The sequence below is a fragment of the Triticum dicoccoides genome, chromosome 7A, assembly GCF_002162155.2.
Source record: "Triticum dicoccoides isolate Atlit2015 ecotype Zavitan chromosome 7A, WEW_v2.0, whole genome shotgun sequence".
NCBI classification, from domain to species: Eukaryota; Viridiplantae; Streptophyta; class Magnoliopsida; order Poales; family Poaceae; genus Triticum; species Triticum dicoccoides.
In genome coordinates, this window is record NC_041392.1 from 119525383 (window position 1) to 119533858 (window position 8476).

An 8476-nucleotide genomic window follows, 5' to 3' on the forward strand; every position below is an offset into this window, starting at 1 on the left:
CCCCGCGCGCTGCTTCGAAATGAAATGTTGGGTCAATCCCCATTGGAGTTAATCGCTCCCATTACCCTATTCGGTAGAGTAAGCTAAAAATCCCTCCCAACACTGAGTTCTACTCCCTCCGTTCCAAAATATATGACACAACTTTGTACTAACTTAGTACAAAGTTGGATCATCTATTTTAGAACGGAGGGAGTATATATGAAACACTACAAAACATACCAACGAAGAAGACTGATGGCACGAGAAGCAAAGTAACAACAAAGCACCATGAGTAAATTTCCAGGATCCCACCGTGACTTGGCAAAAGAAGTTTGATGCAATTGATTAATTCACATAGCTGCTATTTCCACAACAAAATTAACAAAAATTCTAGACTACTCTCTCCAGTCCATATTAATTGACGCTGCTTTAGTACAACTTTAGTACAGAGCTATACTAGAGCAGCGTCAATTAAGTTGGATCGGAGGGAATACCCAAGCCTCTATTCCAGGCAAGTTTTTTGCCATGAGATTCAACCACTTGGATGAAAGTGATTGATGGTGAAGTGTGGATGGGACACGTGCTATTATTTTGGTATGGGGCGAGGTAGAATTGGTTGGTGGATTCACTTATTTCGTTCAAAAGATGGCTCGTTTGGTTCGTTTAGCGTTTTTGGTTGCATGTGCGGTAGGCTCGCGTGGTTGTTTTTCTTACATGCTTCCTTCCATTTCTATTGACTGTTGGGTTTCGTGTCGCTGTCTGGGTATGTTGCTGTCGGCAGATTCTGTTGAGCCGCTGTTGGTCCATTTGTACTGTCGCTTTCTGTTTCCTATTGGGTTCTGTGTGTGGTGTTGCTGATTGGTTCCTGTCGCTTTCGTATGCGGTGCCGACGTCCTTTATCAAAAAGCGGTGGAGAATAGAAAGCGACGTTACAGGCAGACTAACAGCGGCAGGATTGGATTGGACAACGTCGAATAGAAAATAAGGAAAGCGATGGAAGAACTGAAGCAACAGCGGCCCGCCTAGATCGGTCGACAGCGACAGAAGCAAATCTGGACAGCACGTAAGGCGGTACCGCTTTCTGACAGTGTGCCTGTCGCTTCGTCTAGATGGCGCTGGGTGCTTCGCGAGCCTGCCATTCCTTTTGACCGGTGCTGTCTCCCTCATTTCCTTATGTGCTTTTCTCAGTCTTCTCTGAGGCTATAAATAGATTGCTTTGCTTCCTTCGGTAGTACCTGCAGTTTCCAGCCGCAACCCGTCTCCTCTCCACGTCACCGAGGTGGCTGAGAGTGTGCGTGGGACTATGGGAGGCGCGCGCAGCTGATGATGGGAGGCCTCGCTGCAGTTCGTTGGCGGCGAGCTTTGAAGACAGATGCCAGGAAAGAGTAGGACGGGGCGCCGCTGGCTGCGTCACCTCGCGACCACCTCGCGGAAGGTAGCCATCCTGGGCGCGGGTGCCGCGGTCACTTCAGTAGGTGCCTCCTGCCTCGGCAGCCGGTGCTCCACTGCTCGCAAATCGAAATATCCATGCCGCTTGCTGTGGTTGTTGCCTCACATGGTTCCTCATCGAATCTACACCAGCCGTCGGGGAGAGACCGAAAGAGAGGGCGGCAGCAGGCGTCGGCGGTGTTGTCCTGCATGTTGCTCAATATCCGCACCTTCCACACTGAATCCACCCAGATCGACGCAGCACATACTAGCCCGGTGGTGACCACCACCACGATGCGTCAAGCTGTTCCCAAATGGGGTCACCGGTGTTGCCACTGCTCAACTGCTCCGGTCGATACTATCCGGAGCCACCATGTGGAGTCATAGAAGAGGAGGTGCCGTCCTATGAACAGGGGTTAACGTTTGTCGTGGCCCGCGGCACGGTTCCTCTTTTATAGACGCGGGGTGCGGCGCCCGGCAGAACGAGGTGGCTGCAGGTGATGGGGGATCGGGGAGTGTGGGTCTGGGGCCATTTTTCCATGTCGATATTGAACCTGAATACCTGATCCAGATGGGTGGTGGTGCAAGGCGGGCGCGCTCATTGTTAAGAGCTACAAGGACGTGCTGGTGTTGTCGCCGGAGAGGCAGGCTCCAGGTGAGGAGCTGCAGCAGGAGCTGGTCACGGCGGAGAGTCACCGGACAGGCGGGCTCCAGGTGAGGAGCTGCAGCGGGAGCTGGCCACGGCGGAGAGCTGCGTGCTGGCCGTGAGTGGGCACACCAAGCTGTCGGCCAACAACTGCAGCCTTCCCGAGTCCAACTGCCGGCTGCCGTAACTCAACCCTATTAACATGTTTCAGGCGGTGGTGCCTCGCCGACGACAACTGCAAGCTACGTGCTGATCATCATCAGCAACACAGGCCGATTGACCTTTGTTTGGACTACTGCTGGAGTTGTCGTGCGAGTTCGTATGAGGTTTGGGTGAGACCTTTTCTCTCTCTCTGGCTTTCTTTTTTTCTCTTTTGACAGGCACTCTTTTGTATATTCTATTGAGCGGATGTCAAGGCTATTGACGGCACGCATACAAAAAAAAGAAGGAAAAATCAGCTACATTAAACTCTCGAAAGTTTTGTCAATACCTAACATGTTGTACGCATGCAAGCAGAAAAAAATTGGCTAGACCAAACAGTAAGAGAACAAAATGGCCACCAATTCCTATGCAACTAGACACATGATCTACTACTCACATGCATGTGGTCACATCAAGCCTAAAACCCATGCATGTGGTCACATCAAGCCTAAAACCCATGCAGTGCATGCATCAAGTAATCCCATATGGCCAGAAAGAGATAGAGATACAAATCGCTAGGTGCATGCAACAACCGTACCACACATTCCTAAGATTACAGATGATGGCTCTACAATTCTCTCAAAAAAATAGACCACACAAGACAAAAGAAACCATAAGAAGAGTATTACTATAGCATGAAGCATCTTTTTTAATGCTAGCTGCTTATATTTTCAGCAAGACAAATTTAACCCCTAAAAAAGCAAGATAAATTTAATTGAGGCTCCTTGTAGTTACATTATTTATTGTGTGTTGTACTTGGTCTATTTAGAAATATTTTGTAGACCCATCGTACTCTTAGAGCCTGGTTGGAGGAAGGAATGGACCGGAATATATTTCTGTATATGGAAAATAATTCAGGGTGAGAGGCTTTTGAATCTTTATTTGAGTAGCTCATGTATTTTGGCAATTAGAATAATACCTGTATTAGAGTTATAATGGCTAAAACGATATGAGAAATTTTAAACTCTGTTTTTTGTCTCAGGTGATCGGATGACAAGCTACATCACATATCTTCAAATGATGGCAATTATGTGAATGCTTTAATAAATAACTTCATTTACTTATAGTCCCTCTGTCCCATAATATAAGAGTGTTTTTAACACTACATGAGTACATATCAATCAATGTAGTCTTTCACTAGATGTAATACACAGATGGTTCTTTGCATAGTTCATGCACTTCTTCGTTCCCTGCTCTTGAGTTCTTGGTTGCTTAATCATACTATCCTGTTCACATCAATGTTAACATATGAGGTGTTTTGGTCTCTAAGGTCATCAGAGATAAGAAAAGTCACACAACTATATGACATGCCTGAATAAATACTGGACCAACAGATCTAGCTCATGTTGCAAAAAGCCACTTTATTAGAATTGGGATTTGAGAGCAGCGTACACATTCATCTCTAGGCAAGAAGTTAATTTCTTTCAACTTAAACTGTTTATAAATTATAAGTTTATAATTACATTAACCAAATGGAGAAGGCAGAACTGCAAGTTGTATTGATTTAAATAAAAAAATCCAAGGAAAACTTGTTTCATAAATCATTGATAAGTAATATTTATGCATTATATTTGGGGGATTCAATGTGTGAACAGTTAACCAATAAAAAAATCAATCAAAAGGATGCGAACAAACAAAGCTGTCTATCAAATATTGGAAAAAGAGAATAAAAATTCGATATTTTCATTGTAGACACATTTAATGAGTAGCATAAAATATGGTCATGGTATTATCCGGTGATTATCTTTGGTTGGTATTCTTTGAGTATTTGGATGCAACTAAGAGTGTAACCTTTTGCAACAACTAAGCTTTCACATGTTTATGTAAATTTCGATTTCAGCGACATTTAGGCATGTTTATTTTCATACAAAAACTAGCACATGATTAGTTCATGATCATGGAGGAAATGTACAATGGAAAAACCTCTACAAGAATGAATATCAGAAACATGTTGATGTGGGTAAAGCAAAAATTTCTTGTGCTGTGATGATCTTATCGGTCTCCTCTCATATTCATGTGAAATATAACATGCATTTGGTCGACTAACCATCTCTCTCACCACAACCAGTTACTTCGGGATCCAGGACAAACACTTTCATGGTACAAATGAAACATCAACTACTATATATTTCTCCCCAAAGACAGATATAAGCTATAAATGATTGTAACATGTTCGATCTATAGCATGGTGGTTCTTATTATGAGAGTAGCAACATATGCTTCCTACTTTGTAAAATACATCGATTTATGTGATGAATAAATCTATGTTTTCCAATTCGGTTCTGCGTTGCTTGCCAGATTATAACCCCCACGTTGCACACATACAACCTTCATCTTAAATCCAAATTAGTAAAAAAAAGTAACCTAGTTATTATCATGCAACACATTTTCGTCATGATGCATCAATGGGGCGCGGCGTGCCGCCGCGCGGGCATGGCTAGTACTATTATTTATGTTCGGCCACAAGAAGGCTGGGAGAAGAATTACTTCAACATCTCACTCGTAGCAGCTTCATCCTCACCGTCTGTTTTTCTAGATATATTCTTCAACTATCCTTGTTCTGGCTGCACAGATGCGGAAAGTTTAATAGTAATCAATGCATGTGAAAAAAATAAAAAAAAAGTTATAAAATGAGTCCAAGACTACACACCTACAACCATGCATACCTACATCTTAAGATAGGCACACTAAGAAAAGTTCACTGCATAGAAAGGAGCCATGAGAAATGCATTTGCTTGGTGCAGTAATTTTCGTAAACCATATTCTTTTTTACTTTGTTTGAAAGAGGGCATTTTATTCACTCATAAGAAGCATCAAGGGGATACAAAACTCCATGAGTACATACCCGGCCTTTGCATAGTTCGTATGCACAGAACCATTATCGACACACATGCAACGCGAACCTGCAATCATCCACTGCCCCCCTCCTAACCGATGCAGCTCCAAGACGATGCTTCCAAGAGAGAGAAACAAGTACTAATGATGTCATTGTCTGATCCGATACCACAAGGACCTAGGGTTTCCCTCGGAGCAGCCGACAGGTAGGCATCAACGGCAACGATAATAGCTTCAACAAGTTAACGACATGCAAAGCGTCGGCATCGTCAGCCTGGAAAAATTTGAGCACGGCTTTCGCCTCCCATCTCGCCGCAGCCGAACAATCTGGCACGCGGCATGTCGGCCTAGACAGAACCACACCTCCACAACATGTAGGGACCGAGCCACTAGCCATGGACTAGCCAGGAGCCACCGAGCCCAGCCGCCGCGAGCCCAAGTGGGAAAACAGTGAATCAAAGTATACCTTTACTTGTGACAGTGTTGTAGCACAAATTGCAGATACTTGCTTGGGAAAGCAGCTTGTTGCTCAAGTGGCAATGTACTAGTTTGCTCTTTTGTCCAAATACATCTTTTGTTCAAGTGGAAAGTAGAGAATAGCAATCGCCGGCCCTTCAGTTGCACCGAACTCTTGAGGTAGCTACATTTCCATTGTCACACCTGTCTCAAATGTACATGGCTTAGGGACTTTGTCTGGTTGCTCTATATTGCATAACAAAATCCTTTTTTGTTAGGTGCAATCTTGACAGATCTTGGGTTTTGAGGTAGGGAGTAGACTGTAGAGTTATGTAAAAAATGGAGAGTGGACTGTAGAGACTCATGTTTTGTACAAATGAGAATTGCATGCTTGATATTGAGATATTAAATTGAACTTTTTCTGTATCTATTGGTCATTATGGCTGCGTTCGTGTTTTGACCTTGTTCAATAGGAGAACCGAATTGGAAATTTGTTTCACAGGTCAACAAAAAGTCTAGAGTCGCAGAGCTCTTGTACGATCAATGTTGACTGAGATGGTTATGTAGTAACAGATAATCATGTTACTGTTCAATCCCTTTTTTTTTCTGAAGTTGGAAAAAACTGAAGGAACAGACTCTGCTTTTGCATTGCAAAACACAAAATAGCTGTACACAGGCTGAAGGCTTTCGTGTGAATCAAATGACCCGGCCTCTATGTTTTGTGAGACTCGGACACGCTGGACAAGTGGACCACAGCGAATTGGTTCCTCCATCCAAATCATAGCCTTTGATAGGTATGCAACACATTTGCCAAAACCGGCTCGCCATTCACAGATTTCAGCAGAAACTTCAGTGCCTGTTATAGCAGTTCTGATGTCAGATTTCATAAGGTTCAGAAACAAAGCAACATCCAGTGCATTCTCCGATGCCTCCCATTCCTAGTCCTTCTACAGTCATTGAAAGGTAATGGTAGTGAAATAAACCTCAAGTCAGCTAGCTTTTCGGAAATGTTAAGTCAAGCACCACCCACCCTCCTCTTTATAGGGAGAGCAATGGACCATTGGACAGTACCTGATATGGAGTCACAATCACAAAGAGCTTGAATGCTTGAGATCATGTTGTACTCACCTGATGAGAAAACATCTGGTTTGATTTTGATTTGTATTAAACTGTACAACCCTGGCATTGCTTGACGATGTCATTGTTGGATTGTTGGGAACAATTCCGCACAGAGAATGGGTCGATCCCTCAATACCCATTGGGGTTAATCCCTCCCAGTACACTATTCGGTATAGCAAGGTGAAAATCTCTTCCAGCACCGAGTTTTGTACATGAAAAACAACAAATAATCATACCAAAGAAGAAGACTATTGACATTACAACACTAGAAGCCAGGTAACAATAGAGCACCATGAACATTTTCCAGAATCGCATCGCGCCATGCCAAAGACAAGTTTCATGCAAATGATTAAATCACACGATTGCCATTTCTACCAGAAAATTAAATATTTAATGTAAACCATATTATTATATGTTTGGCCGCATAAAGGCTCGAAGAAGCAATATTACTTCAATATCTCACTGGTAGCAGCTTCGTCCTCGCCTTTGTTTTCTCTAGATACTCCTCAATTCTCCTTCTAGGTACAGATATACAATACAAATGGGGAAGGTTTAGTAATAACTGGTAGCCCCGGCTCGCCATTATCTGCCATCGTCCTAGATTGCGGCTCGGCGTGATCTATTGAGGCCATGAATTATGCTACACCGTCGGTGGAGGATTAGTAGTACGGCGAATGTAGCGGTGGGTGGGGCTCCAGCTGATGAGCTGATCGCTGTAGCGGTAGCAGCCTCTAGAGGCTGGTTTGGGCTAGCTGCTTCCCGGGCTACTGCAGCTGCTCCAGGCTGGCGTTTGCTCTGTGATGGTAGCTGCTCCGCCACCTCATGTTCACGGCAGCTGCCCCATACCGCGCGACTCCCTTTACTAGGGGCTTGTTGTGCTATGCCCCGAGCGGAACCTCTTATTTTCGTTTTGTCGCCTCTCTTTTTTCCTTTTGACTTGAACTTGAACTTGAGCTGCTACTGTTGTTGTGGGTTGTTTGGTGCGGATGCTTTATAATATAAAGCTGGAGGAAACCCTTTTTCGTAGTAAGGATCTGAACTTCTCAGATACCTCCCATGTCTAGTCCTAGTTCTTCTATTGTCCCTGAAAGATATGGTGGTGAGTTGAACTTTAAGTCACTCAGCATCTGTGAAATATAGAAGCAGTAGGCACCCCTTCATTATTTATAGGAAGATGAATGGAACTGCACTTAAGTTGATCTTGCACTCCTCATCCTTGCCGCCGCCATTCTCGCCGGCGTCGGTGCCATTGTGCTCCTCGTCGTCGGAGAGGACGATGACGTCCCCGTAGGAGAAGATCACCCGCTCTGCCTCCACAAGCTCGCACTACAAAAAAATGACACATCCGTGATATTTTGGGCCGAACGAAATTTTTTCTGTCATACATATGACACTTCTATGACGATAATTGTGACAAAACCCGGTATCATCATAGATGTGGTGGGCTCCTACTTCTATGAAAAAAATCATGACAGAAAATGGGCTTTTCGTCCTGGGCAGGCCGGAGACGCAGCTGCATGACATTCTTTGGGTCGTCCATGACGGAAAAAACCGTGGTAGAAGCGAGGGAGAGGAAAATTTCGGGGAGTTCCCGGTTACGATGGGAGGTCAGGGGCCGAGCGATGCGCGTTTCTCTCGTACACGTACGCGCGTGTGTGCGAGGCGTTGGCTCTAACTGAACCCGAGCGATTACACTGCAGGCTACGCGTTACTGAACCCGAGCGATCGATCGATGGTTGTTAACTGAACCCGATCGAGTGATTCCTTCGTTACTACTGCTAACTGAAGCCGATCGATTGAATGAACAGTGAG

At 44.5% G+C, this 8476-nt stretch overlaps 1 pseudogene; it reads left to right on the plus strand.

The window, feature by feature from the left end:
- The window catches only part of LOC119333240, a 14409-nt pseudogene extending 11952 nt beyond the window's left edge, over window positions 1–2457 (plus strand).
- Window positions 2458–8476: the final 6019 nt, after the last annotated feature.